The sequence below is a fragment of the Dermochelys coriacea genome, chromosome 9 (genome assembly GCF_009764565.3).
Source record: "Dermochelys coriacea isolate rDerCor1 chromosome 9, rDerCor1.pri.v4, whole genome shotgun sequence".
Lineage (NCBI taxonomy): Eukaryota > Metazoa > Chordata > Testudines > Dermochelyidae > Dermochelys > Dermochelys coriacea.
This window is the reverse complement of record NC_050076.1, coordinates 77,200,122-77,226,203: the sequence shown is the minus strand read 5'-3', so window position 1 is coordinate 77,226,203 and position 26,082 is coordinate 77,200,122. Positions and strand designations below refer to the sequence as shown.

At 55.3% G+C, this 26,082-nt stretch overlaps 1 long non-coding RNA gene across 1 annotated transcript; it reads left to right on the top strand.

The window, feature by feature from the left end:
* Positions 1-558: 558 nt before the first annotated feature.
* Positions 559-25,772, top strand: LOC122455902. Its single transcript, XR_006274412.1, has 3 exons — positions 559-572; positions 1,529-1,538; positions 25,607-25,772. It is a non-coding gene; the product is annotated as an uncharacterized LOC122455902 (long non-coding RNA).
* The last annotated feature ends 310 nt before the right edge of the window (positions 25,773-26,082 follow it).

Here is a 26,082-nt window from a genome sequence, read left to right as displayed (position 1 = left end):
GAGAAAGACGGTGATGATGAGGTTGTAGATAGCTCACAGCAAACAAGCAGAGAAACCGGTTTTCCCAACAGCCAGGAACTGTTTCTCACCCTGGACCTGGACCCAGTACTCCCCGAACCCACCCAAGGCTGCCTCCCTGACCCACCAGGTGGAAAAGGGACCTCTGGTGAGTGTACCTTTTAAAATATTATACAAGGTTTAAAAGCCAGCATGTTTAATGATTAATTTGCCCTGGCATTCGTGGCTCTCCTGGATGTACTCCCAAAGCCTTTGCAAAATGCTTCTGGGGAGGGCAGCCTTATTCCATCCACCATGGTAGGACACTTTACCACTCCAGGCCAGTAGCACGTTGTCGGGAATCATTGTAGAATGAAGCATTGCAGTGTATGTTTGCTGGCGTTCAAACAACATCCGTTCTTTATCTCTCTGTATTATCCTCAGGAGAGTTACATCATTCATGGTCACCTGGTTAAAATAGGGTGCTTCTCTTAAGGGGACATTCAGAGGTGCCCATTCCTGCTGGGCTGTTTGCCTGTGGCTGAACAGAAATGTTCCCCACTGTTAGCCACTGGGTAGAGGTGGGGGACAGGCTAGCCACGCAGTGGGGGGAGGCAAAATGCGACCTTGTAAAGAAAGCACATGTGCTATGTATGTAATGTTAACAAAAAGGTTTACCGTGAAAGAGTGTACCCATTGTTCTATAAAATGTGTCTTTTTAAATACCGCTGTCCCTTTTTTTTCTCCACCAGCTGCATGTGTTTCAAGGATCACAGGATCTTCTCCTTCCCAGAGGCTAGTGAAGATTAGAAGGCGAAAAAAACGCACTCACGATGAAATGTTCTCTGAGCTCATGCTGTCCTCCCACACTGACAGAGCACAGACAAATATGTGGAGGCAGACAATGTCAGAGTGCAGGAAAGCACAAAATGACCGGGAGGAGAGGTGGCAGGCTGAAGAGAGGACTGAAGCTGAAATGTGGCGGCAGCATGATGAGAGGAGGCAGGATTCATTGCTGAGGCTGCTGAAGAATCAAACTAATATGCTCCAGCATATGGTTGAGCTGCAGCAAAGGCAGCAGGAGCACAGACCACCACTACAGCCCCGTGTAACCAACTGCCCTCCTCCCCAAGTTCCAAAGCCTCCTCACCCAGACACCCAAGAATGCAGTGGGGAGGACTCCGGCCACCCAGCCACTCCACCCCGGAGGATTGCCCAAGCAACAGAAGGCTGGCATTCAATAAGTTTTAAACTTTTAAAGTGCTGTGTGGCCTTGTCCTTCCCTCTTCCAACACCCCTCCCAGGCTACCTTGGCAGTTATCCCCCTATTTGTGTGATGAATTAATAAAGAATGCATGAATGTGAAGCAACAATGACTTTATTGCCTCTGCAAGTGGTGATCAAAGGAGGTAGGGAGGGTAGTTAGCTTACAGGGAAATAGAGTGAACCAAGGGGCGGGGGGTTTCATCAAGGAGAAACAAACAGAACTTTCACACCATAGCCTGGCGAGTCATGAAACTGGTTTTCAAAGCTTCTCTGATGTGCACCGCACCCTCCTGTGCTCTTCTAACTGCCATGGTGTCTGGCTGCGCAAAACCAGTTTGCCTCAACTTCCCACCCCGCCATAAACGTCTCCCCCTTACTCTCACAGATATTGTGGAGCGCACAGCAAGCAGTAATAACAGTGGGAATATTGGTTTTGCTGAGGTCTAACCGAGACATTAAACTGCGCCAGCATGCTTTTAAACGTCCAAATGCACATTCTACCACCATTCTGCACTTGCTCAGCCTCTAGTTGAACAGCTCCTGACTACTCTCCAGGCTGCCTATGTATGGCTTCATGAGCCATGGCATTAAGGGGTAGGCTGGGTCCCCAAGGATAATTATAGGCATTTCAACATCCCCAATGGTTATTTTCTGATCTGGGAAGAAAGTCCCTTCCTGAAGCTTTTGAAACAGACCAGAGTTCCTAAAGATGCGAGTGTCATGTACCTTTCCCGGCCATCCCACGTTGATGTTGGTGAAACATCTTTTGTGATCCACCCAGTGCTTGCAGTGCTATTGAAAAGTACCCCTTGCAGTTTATGTACTTGCCGGCTTAGTGCTCTGGTGACAAGATAGGGATATGGGTTCCGTCTATGGCCCCACCACAGTTAGGGAATCCCATTGCAGCAAAGCCATCCACTATGACCTGCACATTTCCCAGGGTCACTACCCTTGATATCAGCAGATCTTTGATTGCGTTGGCTACTTGCATCACAGCAGCCACCACGGTAGTTTTGCCCACTCCAAATTGATTCCCGACTGACCGGTACCTGTCTGGCATTGCAAGCTTCCACAGGGCTATTGTCACTCGCTTCTCCACTGTGATGGCTGCTCTCATCTTGGTATTCTTGTGCCTCAGGTCAGGGGAAAGCAAGTCACAAAGTTCCATGAAAGTGCCCTTACGCATGCGGAAGTTTCGCAGCCGCTGGGAATTGTCCCAGACCTGCAACACTATGTGGTTCCACCAGTCTGTGCTTGTTTCCCAGGCCCAGAATCTGCATTCCACTGCATGAACCTGCCCCATTAGCACCATGATGCCCACATTGCCAGGGCCCCTGCTTTGAGAGAAGTCTGTGTTCATGTCCTCATCACTCTCATCACTGCGCAGACGTTGCCTGCTCACCTGGTTTCACTTTGCCAGGTTCTGGTGCTGTATATACTGCTGGATAATGCACGTGGTGTTTAATGTGCTCCTAATTGCCAAAGTGATCTGAGCTGGCTCCATGCTTGCCATGGTATGGTGTCAGCACAGAAAAAAAGGCTCATAACAATTGTCTGCCGTTGCTCTAATGGAGAGCGGGGCAACTGACGACATGGCTTACAGGGTTGGCTTACATGGAATTAAAATCAACAAATCAACAAAAACAACTGTCACACAGAATGGCCCCCTCAAGGATTGAACTTAAAACCCTGGGTTTAGCAGGCCAATGCTCAACCCAATGCTCAACCCACTGAGCTATCCCTGCCCCCGGTATTTCAGGCAGGACTGAATCTCCATTAAACTTTTCAAGGTGCCCCTGACAGACCTCACCGAAACGATTGTTGGCCACTGATTTCATGGAGGGAGGGAGGGGGGAGCAAATGAATACAAAACAAATCTGGTCTATTTCTTATTTTGATCCATTCCATCTATCTTTTACATCTTTGGCTGGCAGCAGACGGTGCAGTAGGACTGCTAGCCATCCACATCTCCTGGCGGCTTGGCAGAAGATGGTACAATAGGACTGCTGGCAGGACTAAAGAGAATGACCTGGTCGAGTCACTCCTAATTTAGTCCCTGCGCCCATGTCTACCCAGGCGCTCCTGACCGACTTTACCGACGTGGCCAGGAGCCTTGGACACAATGACGAAGGTTATCAGGCCTATTGCACCGTCTGCTGCCACAATGCAATGGGTTGCTGCTGCTGTGTAGCAATGCAGTACCACGTCTGCCAGCACCCAGGAGATGTACGGTGACAGTTACCTGAGCGGGCTCCATGTTTGCCATGGTATGGCGTCTGCACAGGTAACTCAGGAAAAAAGATGCGAAACGATTGTCTGCTTTCACGGAGGAAGGGAGGGAGAGAAGCACTCCGCTGAGTTAATGCACTTAGAGCATTTTGTGTGGAGACGCACACAATCAACTATATAAAAATGATTTATAAAAACCTGACTTCTATAAATTCAACCTAATTTCGTAGTGTAGACATACCCTCAGTGAGGCCCATCCCAGGCACTCAGTCACACTCTGCATTTGTATTCATCAAGAAACTCCAATCGTATATCAAACTCAGATCAGATTTACACATATTAATTTTCTTTACTAAGGAACAAAGAATAGAAAGAAAAATTCAGGGTCTTCAAGATCCACTGCAATCTACCAATAGATGTGTTTTGACAACAGATATCAAGGTGAACATCTATAAAAGCAAAAATAAATTGTATCCCTTGATGCAAAGGTATACAAATTGTGATGGGGCAAGGCCAGATGGCTATGGAAGAGTAGTCTTATTGGGATCTGGGAAGTGGGCGGGCAAAGCCCGTCCACTGCTAAAGGATCCCCCCCAGCCTAAAAGGGGGATCCACAGGACCTAGATACCCAAAAAGTTCTGGAGGACAACTAATAAAATAACAGGGACAGGAGTGCGGTCAAAGGGTCAAACGAAGTGAACCGGACAGGGACACCGAGCAGAGAACCCCGAACAGCGCCCACTGCTCCTCAAAGGCGTCAAGGGAGTCAGAGGACGCCGCCCAGAGGAACTCTGCCCGGATACGTGAACGGACCGAGGATCGGAAATAGGCCCCACAGTCACAGGAGACTCCATCGGCCAACCTCCTCACTCTGGTTTTGTAGATGGCCATTTTAGCTAGGGCCAGGAGGAGGTTGACCAGGAGATCCCATGACTTTGTGGGGCCACGGATAGGGAGTGCATAAATGAGAAGGTGAAGGGAGAAGTGCAGCCAAAAACGTAATAAAATATTGGTGAGGAGCCGGAATAGGAGCTGCAGCCTGGCACACTCCAGGTATACATGTGCCAGGTTATCCCTCACGCCGCAAAAGGGGCAGGTGTCTCGGATTGAAGTGAACCGCGCCAAGTACACGCCCGTGCTCACGGCTCCGTGAAGGAGCCGCCAACTGACATCCCCAGTGGTCCTTGGGACTAAGGTGGAAAATAGGCTGGCCCACCGGGGCTCTTCACCCTCCAAAGGTGGCAGGAGGTCCCGCCATTTTGTATTGGGGCGGGACACGAGGGTGCGGGCGTGAAGGGTGTGAAGCACGAGCGTGTAGAGATGTTTTCTTGGCGCGGTTTGAAAACAGACCGGCTGCATCTCGTGCAGCCGGCTTCTAGTGAAAGGGTGAAGGGATCGGTTGGGTCCACGGGGCAGGGGTCCAATTAAAAGGTCCTGCGGGCCTGGGGTAGTGGGTGGGCGGGGCGTGCCCTCGTGCAGAACCGGTCGAGATAAACCCGAGCAGCGGGCGGCAAAGCAGCCTTCACCTCCTGAAGTGTGCGTCGGGGAGTACAAGGTCTGGAAAGCCCCATGCGCTGAGCGAAGGTTAGGGGATCCAGCCAGTCTCCCTGGTCAGAGTCCAGAAGGTCTCCGACTCTTGTGACCTCTGCCAGGACCAACCTCTGGCGCACCGAGCGGGACTCTGCCACCTGCAAACGGAGCTGGGGGTTGTGTAGCAGGGGCTCCGCGAGGAGATCTGCCCCCTCAGTGGCCGCCACGGACCTGCTCGTTGTAAAGAGTTTCCAGGTCCGGAGGAGGTCCTGGTAGAAGACCGGCAGCCCGGAGAGGTCTCGCGGAAGACCTCTCGGATGGAGATAAAGGAGCTGCCGGTCGTATCGGAGCCCTCGGAAGCGGCGCAGGAAGGCGTGCGCCAGTATGCTCCACGCCGGACTACCTGCACCATAAAGGAGCCTCTGCAGGGTCTGGAGGCGGAAGACATGGACCTGAGTAAGCAGACATTTGAGGCCCTGCCCTCCCTCCTCCACAGGTAGATGGAGAACCCCTGCAGGGACCCAGTGCAGTCCTGACCAAAAGAACTCCAGAATCGATGTCCGCAGGTTGGTCAGGAAAGCCGGGGCCGGGACCAGGGTGTTGAGCCGGTACCAAAGCATGGACAGGACTAGTTGATTAAGCACTAACGCTCTCCCTCTAAGGGAGAGGCACCGAAGTAGTCCTGTCCATTTCCGGAGCCGCTCTATCACCCCGCCCTCTAAATTCTGCCAGTTCTCTGGCGGAGAGGGATGCGTGGCAGAAAGGTAAACGCCCAGATAGAGCAGCGGACCCGTGCTCCACCGGATGGCTTGAAGCGCGGGTGGGCGGGGGCTCGCCTGCCGCCAGTCCCCTACCACCAAGCCAGAGCTCTTGACCCAGTTGACCCGCGCAGAGGAGGCTGCTGAATAGATGGCCTGGCAAGCCTCCACTCGCACCAAGTCGCCCGGGTCCTGGACCATGAGGAGCACGTCATCAGCGTACGCCGACAGGACCAGCCGCAGCTCCGGCTCCCTCAGCACCAACCCTGTCAACCTCCTTCGGAGGAGACAGAGGAAGGGCTCGATCGCCAGAGCGTAGAGCTGGCCTGAGAGGGGGCACCCCTGCCGTACTCCTCGCCCGAAGTTGACCGGTTCGGTCAGGGTCCAGTTGAGTCTTACCAGACACTCTGCGGAAGCGTACAGCACCCGGAGAAAGTTCACAAACCTGGGTCCGAAGCCAAATGCCTGCAGAGTGCTCAGGAGATACCCGTGATCCATCCTGTCGAACGCCTTCTCCTGATCTAAAGACAGGAGGGCGAACGACAGACCATCCCTACACCCAAGTTCCAATAGGTCCCGGACCAGATATAGGTTGTCGAAGATGCTGCGGCCCGGGATGGTGCAGGTCTCGTCTGGGTGGACCACGTCCGCCACACATGGAGATGGCTTTTGCCACGATTTTGTAGTCCGTGCTGAGGAGCGAGACGGGACGCCAATTTCGTAAATCGCGGAGGTCCCCCTTCTTTGGCAATAAGGCCAGCACGGCTCACCTGCACGAAAGAGGGAGGACCCCGCTCTGCAAAGACTCGGCCCAGACGGTGACTAGGTCTGGGCCCAGGATGTCCCAGAACACGCGGTAGAACTCCACAGTCAGCCCGTCCATGCCGGGAGATTTATTGGTGGGCATGCGACGGAGGGCTTCCGAGAACTCGGCCAGAGTGAGGGGCAGCTCTAGCCGGTCTCGGTCGCCCACGCTGACCGTCGGGAGCTCCTCCCACAGCACTCTGCAAGCGTTAGGATCGGTCGGCTCCGGGGAGAAAAGGCTTGCGTAGAAGGCTCTCGCCCTCTCGCACATCTCCACCGGATCCGTGAGGGGAGTGCCATCTTCTGCCAGTAGGCAGATGATATGTTTCTTAGCCCCCCTCTTTTTTTCCAGGGCGTAGAAGAAGCGGGAGCCGCAATCCATCTCCCGAAGGAGACGGATGCGGGATCGAACAAAGGCACCCCGGGCCCGATGGTCCTCGAGGGTCCGGAGCTCCTCCCGCTTCTCCCGGCACGCTCCGCAGAGGGGTGGATCCTCGGGGCTGGCGGCCAGACGCCTCTCCAGCTCTAAGACATCCCGTTCCAACTGCTCTATCGCTGCATCCCTCCGTCGGCTGGTGCCCCGGGTGTAGTCACGGCAGAAGAGCCGGGCGCGCACCTTCCCTACGTCCCACCAGCGCCGTGCCGAGGGAAAGGCACGCCGCTGCCCTCGCCAGGCCAGCCAGAACTCCCGGAAGGACGCCACGAAGCCCGCATCCTCCAGCAAGCTGTTGTTAAAATGCCAATAGGCCGGCCCCGGCCTCTCCGCGCAGAGGGAGGCTGTCACGGTGGCTATGTGATGGTCAGAAAATGGGGCCGGCCGGATGTTGGAGGAGTGGGCTCGTGTAAGATGAAAGCGTGATAAATAAATGCGGTCCAACCGGGAGTGGCGCGACCGATGGGCCTCCACCCGGACAAAGGTGAACGTGGAAGTGTCATCCAGGTGGTGGTCGCGCCAGACGTCCACCAGGGAGTGGTGTTCGACTATCTCCTGGAGGACGGCGACGGCAGCCGGGCTCTGCTCGGTTCCCGAGCGGTCCCGTTCCTCAAGGGTGATGTTAAAGTCCCCTCCCAGGACCAGGCACTCCTGAGGATCCAAGGTGCCAAGGAAGGCGGATGCCTGCTGATAGAATTGCAGCCGCTCCGGGCTCGCTGCTGGGGCATAGATGTTGACGAGGTTGACTACGAGCCCCTCCATGTGGACCCGGAGGTGCAGCAGGCGACCAGGCACAGCCTCGGCGACCCCCAGCACCTCGGGCCGTAGTTCGGGGGAGAACAGGGTCGCCACTCCACCCGTATGAACTGTGAGGTGGCTAAAGTAGACCCTGTCCCCCCAATCCAGCCGCCAGCTGTCTTCGGCGGTCGGATCCGTATGGGTCTCCTGCAGGAAAACCACAGAGTACCTCCCCTCTCGAAGGAAGGAGAGCACCTGGGACCTGCGGAGACCCATCTTACAGCCACGGGTGTTCAATGTTGCGATGGTAAAGGGTGCCATGAGGAGGGCTGGGGGGGATCCTCGCCGGCAGGGATGCTCGTGGCTCCCGGCGGGCCGCGCAGCAGTCCGTGACCCACCCCGTAGGTGAGTAAGGAGTCACGGAAGTGGCGGACCCGCTGGTAGGCCGCGGCGCCCTGTCTCCCGGTCCTTTTCCCCTCCCCCATGAGGGCCCTTGCGGCCCGGAGGATTTGATTAAAGTCCCCCCATCGCTGGAGGGCAAGCTGGACTTTGTTGCGGGAGCCACGGACGTCTTCTAGGAACTCCCGCAACTCCTCTCGCAGCACATGGGGGGCTGGGGTTATGGTCTGGTTGCTTCCCGATGGGGCCCTTGGTACAGCCCCCTGGCCCAGCGAGATGGGCAGACAGGGTGCGGACCCCCGACGGGGCTCCTGATGGGTTGACCTGAATGCTGAGGCGATAGGGGGCGGCGGAGGGAGGATAGCAGCCCCTGGTGGGTCGGGACGGGCAAACACAAAGGCCATTACCTGGGAGTCATCTGTTGGAAAGGGGAGGGAGACAGTCCCAGGGGTGGCAATGATATCTCGGGAGGTGGGCGGGATAAGGGCAGGGGCAGGGGTAGAGGTGAGAGTCTGGGTCGAGAGAGGGCTCTCACTGATGCCGGGCGCAAGCTCTCTGGTGGATTTGGCAGCCACGGCATCAGGAGGTGGACTTTCTTCTGTAGGGTCCTCTCCCGGAAAGGAGGTCGAATGCTCCTCACCAGCGAGGGATGCCCCTGGTGGCTCAGGTTCCAGCCACGTGGCACTGGCCGTCGCCTCAACTGGCTCGGCGGCTCTCAGCGGGGTGCCCTCTGCAGCCGGGTTGATGGAGGAGTCCAGAGGCTCCTCGGAGGTGGGAGCAGAAGCAACGGTTAGGGGGAGGGAGTATGGGGAAAGGGGGGCTGGAAAGAAGTCGCCCAGATCGAGGCCCGCTGGCATAGGATCGTCCTCCCCCTGGGTGACCGGGGTCAGACCCAGGGCCTCGATCTCCTCATATATAGAGGGGAAATTGTTTTCCGCTACCCCGGGATTCTCCCCGCCGGCACCTGACGCGACGGTTACTTCGGGGCACACTGGGGTTTCAGATGGTGCCTCGGGGGTCTTGGAGGGGAGGGACTCCCGTGGAGGGGAGATACCGTCTTCCAGTGCTGCCACGTCTTCCCCAGCCGGCTCTGGTGGATGGAACACACCCGTGGGTAAAGCGGAAGGCTCGGCATCGGTGCCCCCCTTCCTGGTCTTCCGGGGGGCCTCCGCGTCAGATGGGAGGAGCGGAGCTCGAGCCTTCCGCTTGCCCCGCTTCCCCTGGACTAGGGCCCAGCCCTCCATGGCATCATCCGGGGGCTGGCTAGCAGGGGTTGTGTCAGGGGGCAGAGGCGATGGCTCAGGGACTCGAGGGGGTAACGGTGGGGCAGCACAAGGGAGGAAAGATTCCCCTTGGGGCGGGCCCTCTCCCATGCAGGGCCGTGTCACTGCCGCACCCTCCTCCACAGGCCCCGCCAGATTGCAAACAGTGGGGGCGGGGTTCTCACGCTCGTCTGGGCATAGTGGGGGAGGTGCCCCTTGGGCCCGAGCGGGAGCAATGGTGGACTGGGAAGGAGGAGGGGCGGTTTCAGGTGCCGGGCAGCCAGGGGCGTCGGCGATGACGGGGCCGGTGCCCTGCCGGGGCTCGGGGGTCCTGGGTGCCCCTTCTTCCCGGGCCAGGGGGCAGTCCCTCCGGACGTGCCCCATCACCCGGCAGAGGTAGCACCGGGCCTCCCCCGTGGAATAATGCACCCTGTAATGGGTCCCCTGGTAGGGGACTAGGAAGGACCCCTCGAGTGCCTCTCCGTCGCGCGCCGCCGGCGGCAGTTGAAGCTGCACTTGCCGGCGGAACGAGAGGACGTGACGGAGGGCGGGGTCTTTGCAGCCCAACGGGAGAGGGCTGATGACAGAGATGGGCTTTCCCAAAGAAGAAAGGGCGGGTAACAGGGCGGCATTGGGGAGAAAGGGAGGGACGGAGGTCAGGACCAGGCGGATGCCCAGGTCCTCTTGCGGCTCTCAAGGGACGAACACGCCCCCCACCGCCAGGCCCTTCTCCACCGCCTCCTGGGCGGCGGCCTCCGATGCTAAGAAGATGACCTTGCCATACATTTTGGAGGCCGCCACAATGGCCCTGGGCCCCACCACCCTCGCCAACGCCCGCACATAGGTCTCCACGTGGGGTGAGGTGGGCACCAGGAGGCAACGGACGCCATGCTTCCTGGTCATGGTGGGAAAGGGGCTCCGGCCGCTATAGATGGTAGCGGAGGCGGTGGGCTGGAGAAATGATGTAGCGGCAGGCGGGGGGGCTGCCGCCACCTGGGCGTATGCTCCAGGGGCCGGGGGAGGGACACCTGCAGAGCTGGTGGAGGGAACAGCGGGGAGGGGCGCCCCAGCTGGAGATGGGGCCGGGGCATCGGGGGCAGCCCCAGCCATGGAGGGCCTGGTCTTTTTAGCGGGGCCCTTCCCCTTCTTCTTCCCCTGGCCCTTCCCGCCGGCTGGGGGGACTCCCCCCAAATCTGAGGGGGTGATAGACGTGGCAGCAGTGGAGGTCACCCCGGTGCCCGTCGCTGCTGGTGCTCCAACGGGGGCGATGGCAGATGGTTTGGCAGCAGAGGTAGAAGCTTGGGGGGGTGACAGAGGGGCAGGCGGGGGAGGGGGAGCTCGGGCTACTGGAGAGGTCTCACCCGTCTCATCCCCCGCCATCATGAGCAAGGAGGAAAGGAGGATACCAAAAGGAGGAGGGGAGAGGGGAAACAGGTCGACCACTCCTCCCCGCTAGGCTGCAGGCAGGGGAGGAGGGCGCCAAAAGGGGTGGGCTGGACGGGGGGCAATCAGGGGTTAGGGGTCAGTCACCGACACAAGGTGGAATTCCGGCTTCTCTTGGTGCACTATGGGGGGCAGGATTCAACAACATTGAAGGTGCAGTGAAGAGGGTTGCAACTGAAATGGGGAGTTGCACAAGCGCATGGGAGGGACATGGGCACACGGAGCGAGGGGCTAAGCGGTCTGGGGGTAGAACAGGGAAACCAAGGGGCTAGCTTCAGAGGCTGGGGCGGGGCAAACAAACAAAGGCTGCAGAAGGAAATGGGCGGGGCAGGCAAACAAACTGAAGCTAGTAAGGGGGGCTGGAGCAAAAGAGGAGGCAAAGTAAGTGGCAAATGGGGCAGGTAGTAAAGGGCAAAGCTGGGGGGTAGGCAGTCCAGGGGGGGCACATGTGCCCATGTGCACTTGCACAAGTCTTTTTTAGCTGGCTGCTGCTTCTGGCCCAAAGGGTGGAAATAGGGCGTGGCAAGCCAAGCAAGCAGCTGAGTCCAGAGGCAGGGGCTGAGGCAGATGGTATACAGCCAGTGGGGGTGGTGGAGGGGGCAGCGGTGGTAGTAACAGTGGTGGGGGTTGGGGGGGACACACAGATGGATCAGGGGGCAGCTCCACGCCACACCCCCGGTGTCCCTACAAACACAGTCAAAACCCCCACCACAAGAGCACAGTTTGAAAAATTACTCAGTCTTAGCGCCCCCTCCATGGTGGTCTGCAAAGTCTCTAGGTGCTGCCCCACTGGCAGATGATCCTCTTCTTCTCCTCCTCGGGCTTCAGCAGCTCCAGGCAGCAGCCTCTGCAGCAGCAGCAGCAGCTCCAGGAACTCCAGGTGGTCGTCCAGGCAGGCAGAATGGACCCCTCTCAGGTGGTGGTGCTGGTGGTGGTATCCACAACAGCAGTGGCTGGGGTCCCTCACTCCTCCTCTCTGGGGAGTGGGCTAGCAGCCCCCTCCCCACCCCAGGGCTGCAGTTGCAGCAGTAGCAGCACCCAAGAGTGGGGGGGTCCAGCAGCCAAGTAGCAGAGATTGGGGGTTGTCTGGCCCAGCTAGTGGAGCAGCAGGGAGAGCTTAGGGCCTAGCAGCAGGAGTAGCAGCTTCCCACCTCCCTCCAAGCTAGAAGGCTATGGAAGAGCAGTCTTATTGGGATCCGGGAAGTGGGCGGGCGAAGCCCGTCCACTGCTAAAGGATCCCCCCCAGCCTAAAAGGGGGATCCACAGGACCTAGATACCCAAAAAATTCCGGGGAACAACTAATAAAATAACAGGGACAGGAGTGCGGTCAAAGGGTCAAAAGAAGGGAACCGGACGGGGACACCGAGCAGAGAACCCCGGACAGAGCCCACTGCTCCTCAAAGGCGTCAAGGGAGTCAGAGGACGCCGCCCAGAGGAACTCTGCCCGGATACGTGAACGGACCGAGGATTAGAAATAGGCCCCACAGTCACAGGAGACTCCATCGGCCAACCTCCTCACTCTGGTTTTGTAGATGGCCATTTTAGCTAGGGCCAGGAGGAGGTTGACCAGGAGATCCCGTGACTTTGTGGGGTCACGGATAGGGAGTGCATAAATGAGAAGGTGAGGGGAGAAGTGCAACCAAAAACGTAATAAGATATTGGTGAGGAGCCGGAATAGGGGCTGCAGCCTGGCACACTCCAAGTAGACATGTGCCAGGGTATCCCTCACGCCGCAAAAGGGGCAGGTGTCTGGGATTGTGGTGAACCGCGCCAAGTACACGCCCGTGCTCACGGCTCCGTGAAGGAGCCGCCAACTGACATCCCCGGCGGGCTTTGGGACGAAGATGGAATATAGGCTGTCCCACCGGGGCTCTTCACCCTCCAAAGGTGGCAGGAGGTCCCGCCATTTTGTATCGGGGCGGGACACGAGGGTGCGGGCGTGAAGGGTGTGAAGCACAAGCGTGTAGAGATGTTTTCTTGGCGCGGTTTGAAAACAGACCGGCTGCATCTCGTGCAGCCGGCTTCTAGTGAAGGGGTGAAGGGATCGGTTGGGTCCACGGGGCAGGGGTCCAATTAAAAGGTCCGGCGGGCCTGGGGTAGTGGGTGGGCGGGGCGTGCCCTCGTGCAGGACCCGGTCGAGATAAACCCGAGCAGCGGGCGGCAAAGCGGTCTTCACCTCCTGAAGTATGCGTCGGGGAGTACAAGGTCTGGAAAGCCCCATGCGCTGAGCGAAGGATAGGGGATCCAGCCAGTCTCCCCGGTCATAGTCCAGGAGGTCTCCGACTCTTGTGACCTCTGCCAGGACCAACCTCTGGCGCACCGAGCGGGACTCCGCCACCTGCAAACGGAGCTGGGGGTTGTGAAGCAGGGGCTCCGCAAGGAGATCTGCCCCCTCGGTGGCCGCCACGGACCTGCTCGTTGTAAAGAATTTCCAGGTCCGGAGGAGGTCCTGGTAGAAGACCGGCAGCCCGGAGAGGTCTCGCAGAAGACCTCTCGGATGGAGATAAAGAAGCTGCCGGTCGTATTGGAGCCCTCGGAAGCGGCGCAGGAAGGCGTGCGCCAGTATGCTCCACGCCGGACTACCTGCACCATAAAGGAGCCTCTGCAGGGTCTGGAGGCGGAAGACATGGACCTGAGTAAGCAGACATTTGAGGCCCTGCCCTCCCTCCTCCACAGGTAGATGGAGAACCCCTGCAGGGACCCAGTGCAGTCCTGACCAAAAGAACTCCAGAATCGATGTCCGCAGGTTGGTCAGGAAAGCCGGGGCCGGGACCAGGGTGTTGAGCCGGTACCAAAGCATGGACAGGACTAGTTGATTAAGCACTAACGCTCTCCCTCGAAGGGAGAGGCACCGGAGTAGTCCTGTCCATTTCCGGAGCCGCTCTATCACCCCGCCCTCTAAATTCTGCCAGTTCTCCGGCGGAGAGGGATGCGTGGCAGAAAGGTAAACGCCCAGAGAGAGCAGCGGACCCGTGCTCCACCGGATGGCTTGAAGCGCGGGTGGGCGGGGGCTCGCCTGCCGCCAGTCCCCTACCACCAAGCCAGAGCTCTTGACCCAGTTGACCCGCGCAGAGGAGGCTGCTGAATAGATGGCCTGGCAAGCCTCCACTCGCACCAAGTCGCCCGGGTCCTGGACCATGAGGAGCACGTCATCAGCGTACGCCGACAGGACCAGCCGCAGCTCCGGCTCCCTCAGCACCAACCCTGTCAACCTCCTTCGGAGGAGACAGAGGAAGGGCTCGATCGCCAGAGCATACAGCTGGCCTGAGAGGGGGCACCCCTGCCGTACTCCTCGCCCGAAGTTGACCGGTTCGGTCAGGGTCCAGTTGAGCCTTACCAGACACTCTGCGGAAGCGTACAGCACCCGGAGAAAGTTCACAAACCTGGGTCCGAAGCCAAATGCCTGCAGAGTGCTCAGGAGATACCCGTGATCCATCCTGTCGAACGCCTTCTCCTGATCTAAAGACAGGAGGGCGAACGACAGACCATCCCTTCACTCAAGTTCCAATAGGTCCCGGACCAGATATAGGTTGTCGAAGATACTGCGGCCCGGGACGGTGTAGGTCTGGTCTGGGTGGACCACGTCCGCCAGCACGGACCCTAGCCTCAGGGAGATGGCTTTTGCCACGATTTTGTAGTCCGTGCTGAGGAGCGAGACGGGACGCCAATTTCGTAAATCGCGGAGGTCCCCCTTCTTTGGCAGTAAGGCCAGCACGGCTCGCCTGCACGAAAGAGGGAGGACCCCGCTCTGCAAAGACTCGGCCCAGACGGTGACTAGGTCTGGGCCCAGGATGTCCCAGAACCCGCGGTAGAACTCCACTGTCAGCCCGTCCATGCCGGGAGATTTATTGGTGGGCATGCGACGGAGGGCTTCCGAGAACTCGGCCAGAGTGAGGGGCAGCTCTAGCCGGTCTCGGTCGCCCACGCTGACCGTCGGGAGCTCCTCCCACAGCACTCTGCAAGCGTTAGGATCGGTCGGCTCCGGGGAGAAAAGGCTTGCGTAGAAGGCTCTCGCCCTCTCGCACATCTCCACCGGATCCGTGAGGGGGGTGCCATCTTCTGCCAGTAGGCAGATGATATGTTTCTTAGCCCCCCTCTTTTTTTCCAGGGCGTAGAAGAAGCGGGAGCCGCAATCCATCTCCCGAAGGAGACGGATGCGGGATCGAACAAAGGCACCCCGGGCCCGATGGTCCTCGAGGGTCCGGAGCTCCTCCCGCTTCTCCCGGCACGCTCCGCAGAGGGGTGGATCCTCGGGGCTGGCGGCCAGACGCCTCTCCAGCTCTAAGACCTCCCGTTCCAACTGCTCTATCGCTGCATCCCTCCGTCGGCTGGTGCCCCGGGTGTAGTCACGGCAGAAGAGCCGGGCGCGCACCTTCCCTACGTCCCACCAGCGCCGTGCCGAGGGAAAGGCACGCCGCTGCCCTCGCCAGGCCAGCCAGAACTCCCGGAAGGACGCCACGAAGCCCGCATCCTCCAGCAAGCTGTTGTTAAAATGCCAATAGGCCGGCCCCGGCCTCTCCGCGCAGAGGGAGGCTGTCACGGTGGCTATGTGATGGTCAGAAAATGGGGCCGGCCGGATGCTGGAGGAGTGGGCTCGTGAAAGATGAAAGCGTGATAAATAAATGCGGTCCAACCGGGAGTGGCGCGACCGATGGGCCTCCACCCGGACAAAGGTGAACGTGGAAGTGTCATCCGGGTGGTGGTCGTGCCAGACGTCCACCGGGGAGTGGTGTTCGACTATCTCCTGGAGGACGGCGACGGCGGCCGGGCTCTGCTCGGTTCCCGAGCGGTCCCGTTCCTCAAGGGTGATGTTAAAGTCCCCTCCCAGGACCAGGCACTCCTGAGGATCCAAGGTGCCGAGGAAGGCGGATGCCTGCTGATAGAATTGCAGCCGCTCCGGGCTCACTGCTGGGGCATAGATGTTGACGAGGTTGACTACAATCCCCTCCATTTGGACCCGGAGGTGCAGCAGGCGACCCGGCACAGCCTCGGCGACCCCCAGCACCTCGGGCCGTAGTTCGGGGGAGAACAGGGTCGCCACTCCACCCGTATGAACTGTGAGGTGGCTAAAGTAGACCCTGTCCCCCCAATCCAGCCGCCAGCTGTCTTCGGCGGTCGGATCCGTATGGGTCTCCTGCAGGAAAACCACAGAGTACCTCCCCTCTCGAAGGAAGGAGAGCACCTGGGACCTGCGGAGACCCATCTTACAGCCATGGGTGTTCAATGTTGTAATGGTAAAGGGTGCCATGAGGAGGGCTGGGGGGGATCCTCGCCGGCAGGGATGCTCGTGGCTCCCGGCGGGCTGTGCAGCAGTCCGTGACCCACCCCGTAGGTGAGTAAGGAGTCACGGAAGTGGCGGACCCGCTGGTAGGCCACGGCGCCCTGTCTCCCGGTCCTTTTCCCCTCCCCCATGAGGGCCCTTGCGGCCCGGAGGATTTGATTAAAGTCCCCCCATCGCTGAAGGGCAAGCTGGACTTTGTTGCGGGAGCCACGGACGTCTTCTAGGAACTCCCGCAACTCCTCTCACAGCGCATGGGGGGCTGGGGTTATGGTCTGGTTGCTCCCCGATGGGGCTCTTGGTACAGCCCCCTGGCCCAGCGAGATGGGCAGACAGGGTGCGGACCCCCGACGTGGCTCTTGATGGGTTGACCTGAATGCTGAGGCGATAGGGGGCGGCGGAGGGAGAATAGCAGCCCCTGGGGGGTCGGGACGGGCAAACACAAAGGCCATTCCCTGGGAGTCATCTGTTGAAAAGGGGAAGGAGAGTGTCCCGGGGTGGCAATAATATCTCGGGAGGTGGGCGGGATAAGGGCAGGGGCAGGGGTAGAGGTGAGAGTCTGGGTCGGGAGAGGGCTCTCACTGATGCCGGGCGCAAGCTCTCTGGTGGATTTGGCAGCCACAGCATCACGAGGTGGACTTTCTTCTGTAGGGTCCTCTCCCGGAAAGGAGGTCGAATGCTCCTCACCAGCGAGGGATGCCCCTGGTGGCTCAGGTTCCAGCCGCGTGGCACTGGCCGTCGCCTCAACTGGCTCGGTGGCTCTCAGCAGGGTGCCCTCTGCAGCCGGGTTGATGGAGGAGTCCAGGGGCTCCTCGGAGGTGGGAGCAGAAACAACGGTTATGGGGAGGGAGTATGGGGAAAAGGGGGCTGGAAAGAAGTCGCCCAGATCGAGGCCCGCTGGCATAGGATCGTCCTCCCCTTGGGTGACCGGGGTCAGACCCAGGGCCTCGATCTCCTCATATATAGAGGGGAAATTGTTTTCCGCTACCCCGGGATTCTCCCCGCCGGCACCTGACGCGACCGTTACTTCGGGGCACACTGGGGTTTCAAATGGTGCCTCGGGGGTCTTGGAGGGGAGGGACTCCCGTGGAGGGGAGATACCGCCTTCCAGTGCTGCCACGTCTTCCCCAGCCGGCTCTGGTGGGTGGAACACACCCGTGGGTAGAGCGGAAGGCTCGGCATCGGTGCCCCCCTTCCTGGTCTTCCGGGGGGTCTCCGCGTCAGATGGGAGGAGCGGAGCTCGAGCCTTCCGCTTGCCCCGCTTCCCCTGGACTAGGGCCCAGCCCTCCATGGCATCATCCGGGGGCTGGCTAGCAGGGGTTGTGTCAGGGGGCAGAGGCGATGGCTCAGGGACTCGAAGGGGTAACGGTGGGGCAGCACAAGGGAGGAAAGATTCCCCTTGGGGCGGGCCCTCTCCCATGCTTGGCGCTGTCCCTGCCGCACCCTCCTCCACAGACCCCGCCAGATTGGAAGCAGCGGGGGCGGGGTTCTCCCGCTCGGCTCGGCATAGTGGGGGGGGTGCCCCTTGGGCCTGAGCGGGAGCAATGGTGGATTGTGAAGGAGGAGGGGCAGTTTCAGGTGCCGGGCAGCCAGGGGCGTCGGTGATGACGGGGCCGCTGCCCTGCCGGGGCTCGGGGGTCCTGGTTGCCCCTTCTTCCCGGGCTAGGGGGCAGTCCCTCCGGACGTGCCCCATCGCCCGACAGAGGTAACACCGGGCCTCCCCCATGGAATAATGCACCCGGTAAGGGGTCCCCTGGTAGGGGACTAGGAAGGACCCCTCGAGTGCCTCTCCGTCGCGCGCCGCCGGCGGCAGTTGAAGCTGCACTTGCCGGCGGAACGAGAGGACGTGACGGAGGGCGGGGTCTTTGCAGCCCAACGGGAGAGGGCTGATGACAGAGATGGGCTTTCCCAAGGTAGAAAGGGTGGGTAACAGGGCGGCATTGGGCAGAAAGGGAGGGACGGAGGTCAGAACCAGGTGGACGCCCCGGTCCTCTAGTGGCTCTAAGGGGACGAATACGCCCCCGACCGCCAGGCCCTTCTCCACCGCCTCCTGGGCGGCGGCCTCCGATGCTAGGAAGAAGACGACCTTGCCATACATTTTGGAGGCCGCCACAATGGCCGTGGGCCCCACCACCCTCGCCAATGCCCGCACATAGGTCTCCACGTGGGGTGAGGCGGGCACCAGGAGGCAACGGACGCCGTGCTTCCTGGTCATGGTGGCAAAGGGGCTCCGGCCGCTATAGATGGTAGCGGAGGCGGTGGGCTGGAGAAATGATGTAGCGGCAGGCGGGGGGGCTGCCGCCACCTGGGCGTATGCTCTAGGGGCCGGGGGAGGGACACCTGCAGAGCTGGTGGAGGGAACAGCGGGGAGGGGCGCCCCAGCTGGAGATGGGGCCGGGGCATCGGGGGCAGCCCCAGCCATGGAGGGCCTGGTCTTTTTAGCGGGGCCCTTCCCCTTCTTCTTCCCCTGGCCCTTCCCGCCGGCTGGGAGGACTCCCCGCAAATCTGAGGGGGTGATAGACGTGGCAGCAGTGGAGGTCACCCCGGTGCCCGTCGCTGCTGGTGCCCCAACGGGCCGATGGCAGATGGTTTGGCAGCAGAGGTAGAAGCTTGGGGGGGTGACAGAGGGGCAGGCGGGGGAGGGGGAGCTCGGGCTACTGGAGAAGTCTCACCCGTCTCATCCCCCGCCATCATGAGCAAGGAAGAAAGGGAGGACATCAAAAGGAGGAGGGGAGAGGGGAAGCAGGTCGACCACTCCTCCCCGCTAGGCTGCAGGCAGGGGAGGAGGGCGCCAAAAGGGGTGGGCTGGACGGGGGGCAATCAGGGGTTAGGGGTCAGTCACCGACACAAGGTGGAAATTCCGGCTCCTCTTGGTGCACTACGGGGGCGGGGGGGATTCAACAACATTGAGGGTGCAGTGAAGAGGGTTGCAACTAAAAAGGGGAATTGCACAAGCGCATGGGAGGGGGCATGGGCACACGGAGCGAGGGGCTAAGCGGTCTGGGGGTAGAACAGGGAAACCAAGGGGCTAGCTTCAGCGGCTGGGGCGGGGCAAACAAACAAAGGCTGCAGAAGGAAATGGGCGGGGCAGGCAAACAAACTGAAGCTAGTAAGGGGGGCTGGAGCAAAAGAGGAGGCAAAGCAAGTGGCAAATGGGGCAGGTAGTAAAGGGCAAAGCTGGGGGGTAGGCAGTCCGGGGGGGCACATGTGCCCATGTGCACTTGCACAAGTCTTTTTTTAGCTGGCTGCTGCTTCTGGCCCCAAGGGTGGAAATAGGGCGTGGCAAGCCAAGCAAGCAGCTGAGTCCAGAGGCAGGAGCTGAGGCAGATGGTATACAGCCAGTGGGAGTGGTGGAGGGGGCAGCGGTGTTGGTAATAGTGGTGGGGGTTGGGGGGGACACACAGATGGATCGGGGGGCAGCTCCACGCCACACCCCCCGTGTCCTTACAAACACAGTCAAAACCCCCACCACAAGAGCACAGTTTGAAAATTACTCAGTCTTAGGGCCCCCTCCACGGTGGTCTGCAAAGTCTCTAGGTGCCGCCCCACTGGCAGATGATCCTCTTCTTCTCCTCCTCGGGCTTCAGCAGCTCCAGGCAGCAGCCTCTGCAGCAGCAGTAGCAGCTCCAGGAACTCCAGGTTGTAGTCCAGGCAGGCAGAATGGACCCCTCTCAGGTGGTGGTGGTGGTGTCCACAACAGCAGTGGCTGGGGTCCCTCACTCCCCCTCTCTGGGGAGTGGGCTAGCAGCCCCCCCCCAGGGCTGCAGTTGCAGCAGTAGCAGCACCCAAGAGTGGGGGGTCCAGCAGCCAAGTAGCAGAGAACGGGGGGGTGGTGTCTGGCCCAGCCAGGGGAGCAGCTGGAGCAGCAGGGAGAACTTAGGGCCTAGTAACAGCAGGAGTAGCAGCTTCCCACTTCCCTCCAAACTAGAAGGCTATGGGAGAGCAGTGGGAGAAGGAGAGAGAGATTTGCTCCACGCTAAACAAATCCCTGGTACCAGGATCAGTGAAATGGCAGCTGCTCCAGGTCAATTAAGACACCTGGGTCCAATTAAGCACTTTCCAGAAGGCAGGGAGAAGGCTAGGTTGATTGGGACACCTGAAGCCAATCAGGGGCTGGCTGAAACTAGTTAAAAGCCTCCCTGTTAGTCAGGTGGGAGTGCATGTCAGGAGGTGTGGGAAGAAGTTGCGTGGTTGGAGAGGCTGAGTAGTACACCCCATATCAGGCACAAGGAAGGAAGCCCTGAGGTAAGGGTGAAGTGGAGCTTGAGGAAGTGAGGGCTGCTGTGGGGAAAGTAGCCCAGGGAATTGTACATGTCATGTTTCTAAAAGGTCAGCTACCATAGCTGATACTATTAGGGTCCCTGGGCTGGAGCCCGGAGTAGAGGGTGGGCCTGGGCTTCCCCCCTCCCTGGCTTTGCCCCCTGATTAATCACTGAGACTGGGAGACAACAGAGACTGTGCAAGGATAACTTCTCCTCACCTCCCACGCTGGCTTATGATGAAAATGGCTCAGTTGACTGTGACCCTTATCTCTAGAGAAAGAAGGGTTACATGGAGGGTCACAGTGAGCCTCTGAGGCTAGCGAAATCCATCAGGAAACGCGAGACCCCATGGAGGCAAGGACAAAGCTTTGTCACAGAATGCGATAATGCAGTAGATTAAGAAAGGCTAAACTGATTTTCCATGTTGGGAGATATGTTGCAGTAATATTATCATCAGCTTTTGATTATACCATAGTATGGATACAGCTCTATGATATTAATTCTCAAATAATTTTGAATAAAATCCATTTTGCTGCAGCACCTTCTTAATCAATTTTTCATAGGATTGTCCCTTTATCCTTCCAAAGATTTAATGGGTCACCCTGTCTGTTTGTAGCACTTCTTAATATCAAGAATGAATGACAGGTACATGTTCAGTATAATTAGATCACATGTGGCTTCGAATGAAAATCATATTAAAATATCATGCAGATATCTTGTCCAATGTACTGCATTCAACAAGTCATTAGTTGTGGCAAACAATGAATCAGCTGCTGTGTACCTCATATCATTTTATTTAGGCAATCAGAAACAAAGTACTATAAAAATGCTAATGCAATAACATACTGATCTGGTTCAATTAAAAATCACCAGCTTTCCCAAAGACTGACATTTTGGTTGGCCACAAATAACCTTTTTTGTACAAATATCAAAACACTGTGTGTGGCAATAGCAGTTTTCTGTGAAATGGTTCGTTACAATCATTTGAACATGAAGGTTCAAATCCAGAGGTGAGTCTATTCTATTATCTATCTGTATGCAAAATAAGGATATTGTAATAGTGCTGTATGTGAATAATGCTGCTGTTCAGATGACATGTCTGCTCTATTTTTTTGGCAGAATTTTAAAAATGTGATTTGTTACAATTACTATAAACATATTAGTGAAGTCAATGAAGCTGTGCTATGCTTCATATCCACTTAGAATCTGGGTCACTGAATGTGCAATAGCATTTGGTAACCACTTCATAAAATTAAACAGTACAGATATGAATGATCCTACCTAAATAGATTGCAATCAGAATCAGATTAAGAATTAAAGATGAGCAATAATTGGATCCCCCCATTCCTGGAGGTACTATCCATCTATTCTTACATATAGTAGCTAACCCCATCATTTGAAATGACTTATATGTCTGACAATGTCACCCATTCTGGCAACTAGAATGCTTGCACCCTTTCTTAGATCATAAAGTGTTGTCTTCAGGGTGTCTAGTTTGTATCTGTTATGACTGATTTTCTGTGTCTCTCTGCTATTACTATTCTATGCCTTCCAGGATCATGCTGGTAGGCAGAGCTCAGTGCACACTTTCAAGGAGGAGACCTACACTGTGTACTTTCTTATGGAGACTCTCTGGTTCGCTCTTGTTTTGTTATTCTCATAATCTAAAATAAAATCTATTCTTACCTAAAGCATATGGCTCTCTGTGACTGGAAAATCATAATACTACATTCCTTAATATTTTTATTTAGCTTCAACCAACCTTATTTCCTTGAACCATGCTATATGTTTCTGTTCTCTCATAAAAACCTTCAAGAGCAGATTATAAAAACAGTACCGCAAAATATATATTGAAATTCATTAAGATTCATATCCATTTAATTGTAGATCATTCATAGTATTAATTTCCAGTTGAACTAACGAAATCCCAATAAAAGAAATTGATGCAACATAGTTTTCACTACTCTTACAGACCAAATATACAAAGTGCTAGAAAACATAAGGATTTAGACTTAACACCAAATCCCTCTCTTCTCTAAACACTCCAGTGAGCAGTAAGTACTGCTTATGTAACTCAGAACAGCCTTTCAGCTGGTTAAATGAACTGCAGTATATTTTGAATAAATAGTAATTGCGTTCTGTAGTTCAACAATAGAATGAATACGATTCCAAGATTGCTAAATGCCAGCTGCCAAGTCATTCAGAGCTCATCTAACTACTGCAGCATTCCCCAAGAACAGATAGAATCCCTAAATTCATCCAGACCCAGAAGAACCTAGAGGCAGATTGCTTTAGGAGCATGTCTGTTTGCTATTCTGTTCAGAAGAATTTGTCTTTTCTTTTCTATTGCATTTTGCATTTTGCAATGAATTATAATGGCACATCAATGAGGATTTTTCTAAGAATCATACCATTACACTTCTTTGCACCTGATTTATATGCATCAAAGCTAAAACTGGATTGGATACAAACAAACAATGAAGGGCAAACCTCAGAAAGGTTTAAAGTAGAGACAGGCCAAAACTGGAGCATGGAATCCAAACTCCTTCAGTTTTCACTAGAGGAAAGGGCTCATGCAGAGCTAGAAACAGAATCTACAGAGATGATTTTCAAAGGCATAAATGAGAGTTAGACTCCCAATTCTCATTGTTGGTTCACCACATGGATGGACAAATAATAGCGTTAGGGTGATCTTCAGCCAATGTTAATCAATGTAGTTCTACACATCGGCCTGGATAACTTCCAGAAAAGTTACAAGTAAAAATCTCTTCAAGATCTCATAACACTTAGTCATGTAATAAACTACTTCCACAGTGTCTCTCTCACTCAAAAAAAAAATCATTCAAGCATGAGGATAGATCATTCTACGTCTACACTACCCGCCAGATTGGCAGGTAGTGATCGATCTATCGGGGATCGATTTATCGTGTCTAATGTAGACACGATAAATTGATCCCTGATCACTCTGCAGTCGACTCCTGTACTCCACCGCGGCGAGAGGTGGAAGCAGAGTCGACGGGGGAGCGGCGGCAGTCCATTAGATACGTCGACTTCAGCAACACTATTCTCGTAGCTGAAGTTGCGTATCTTAGGTCAATTCCCCCCATAATGTAGACCAGAGGAGCAGGAGAGTATCCCTACAGGTTCATGCTACCAACATTTTCTCTATTTAAAAGATCAAGGGGAAGATACTAAGTCTAGAATCACAGAAATGATTTTCTATCCACCAACAATGTGGTCAGTCCTGTTTAAGGCACTCAGATCCTTATCTAGTTTGCTAAATAGTCTCAGTGCTATGGCTTTGGCCAGGAGTTTGGGAACCTCGTTCCCTACCATGTCAAGCAGTGCCATCCAGTCTGACTACTTGTACATGTGAGCTTAAAGTTAACTTTCCATGAGTGGCCTCCACTGTCCCACTTGTTACAATTACAAACAAATACCTTAGTGCTTTCTCCCATGCGGTCCCACATGCCTGGGAGATGATCCATGTAAACATCTGCACAGCTATCTCATTATCCACCTTCAAATCCCTCCTCATGCTGTGATGCCTAGTTACTTGGTTTGGTTGCTAGTGTACAGAGACCAGGTCTGAATGGCCTGGGTACGTACCGAAGAACATACCCTACACAGCTCTCTACTCACACACACCTTACCTTATCTGCACTGTAGTGCTTTGCTGTCTCCCTGCTGAGCATTTTCCTGCAGTGGGGAAAGGCTCTGGCAGGAGAGAGGCAGCGGGGAAAGGCTGAGCCTTTCCCTGCTGCCTGAACCTTTCCTCACCTTAGTGAAGGTGAAGAAGCAGGGGAAGCTGCTGAATCCTTTTCCCACTGCCTACCCACTGCCAGAGCCTTCATTAATATATGTCGCTACACAATGTGGTGTGGACACAACATGCTTTTCACTGCAGCATAAAGCTACACACACTCCCCCATCTGTCTGCATCCATCTGTTGTCTCTTGTCATGTAAGCCTTAAGGCAGGGACTGTCTTTTGTTTCTGTGTTTATACAATGTCTATCACAACAGGGTCCTCATCTATGACGAGAATCCCTACACACTATGGTAATTCAGGTAGTAAATGTTTGAGGAAAGGGAACACAATAAGATGCAAATACAGCTAAAGGAAATCCATATTCAAATTTGAGAGAATACCCAGATTTTTTACCAATATTCATTCAATTCTATTGCGCATGCGCAAACACATGGACACAGTAAATAAATGAAGTTTCACATTACATTTATTATTATTATTCATGGATACTGATTATAGCATCTGACTACCTATTGACCTACAAAACACACAAACAAAATAATTTTCAGGGCACAATTTTTTCAAAATTACAAAACGTTTTATTCATTTTTTTTACTCCATATTTGCTCAGTCATTATTTGGACAAGTTCTATGCAAAAGCTGAATGAAAACTGCACAAGAACCTCAGGATTTGGCCTTCTGTTTAATTGACTAACTTTGCACCAAAAACTTTAATTTAGAAGACCTCTAAAGACTTGTTTAACATTGCAAGTCCACACCGTAGTCAATGCAAGCATACATTCCCTTTCAAAGAAAGACTGGGGAGATGTAATTTATCTTTATGTCATGCTATCTCGGCTGTCCAGCCTGTGCTGATGACTCACTCTATAGTCTTGTGGCACTTTAGTAATGCAGATTGTTGGGGACAATATCAAACTGTCCTTTAGAATTGCCTTGAAGTTTTAGAAATAGAATTTAAGCAGCAAATGATCCCTGGAGAAGCTATTATCTGCTACACTCATAATCTGATGCTAATATGAGATTCCGTTAGACTGCAAAGTATATCAATCATTTTCATTCAGAACTTTAAAATGACAGAACAGACACTCATGATTCTGAGGAAATACAGTTGCTAATATGATTAATGCTAGTGTAATGAATTCACTTCTGTACATTTGCCCTCCCCCAACATTAGGACTTGCTCCCTGCCCTTTCCTCCCCCCAAAGCAGGCAGTCTGCAGCATAAATCAGCTCCACTGTTTAATAACTTTAAATTGTTTTGTATTGTTAGTCACAACTAAAACACTGATAAATGTCCTTTAAGCCAAGCCTGCCAAGGAAAGTTTATTTTAAATGTTTTGTTTTTTTTTAAAAAAACTGTCAGACTTTTTACAGGTATATGTCTAATGACACTAAATTCTGTTTTAATAACTGTTTGACCCATTATAATCCTGAGAGGGGTTGGATCACAGAAACCCTTTTGGGCCTGCCAACTGATATGCCAAGACTACTACTGCCCCTGCTTTCCTGCCCTGGCAGCTTGGGACTTCAGTGCCCTGCCTGGTTTGAGCCAGACCCGTTAGCTTGCTGCAAACCCAGACCCAGATCTGAACCACATCCCCTAACAGCTGTATGCTTAATTGAAAGCAGCTTAAGAAGAGTTCCTGTCTTTAACACTCAGATGCTCAACTCCCAATGGGGTCCAAACCCCAAATAAATCCATTTTACCCTGTATGAAGCTTATACACGGTAAACTCATAAATTGTTGACCCTTTATAACACTGATAGAGAGAGATGCACAGCTGTTTGCCTCCCCCCCCCAGTATTAATACATACGCTGTGTTAATTAATAAGTAAAAAGTTATTTTATTAAATACAGAAAGTAGGATTTAAGTGGTTCCAAGTAATAGCAGACAGAACAAAGTGAATTACCA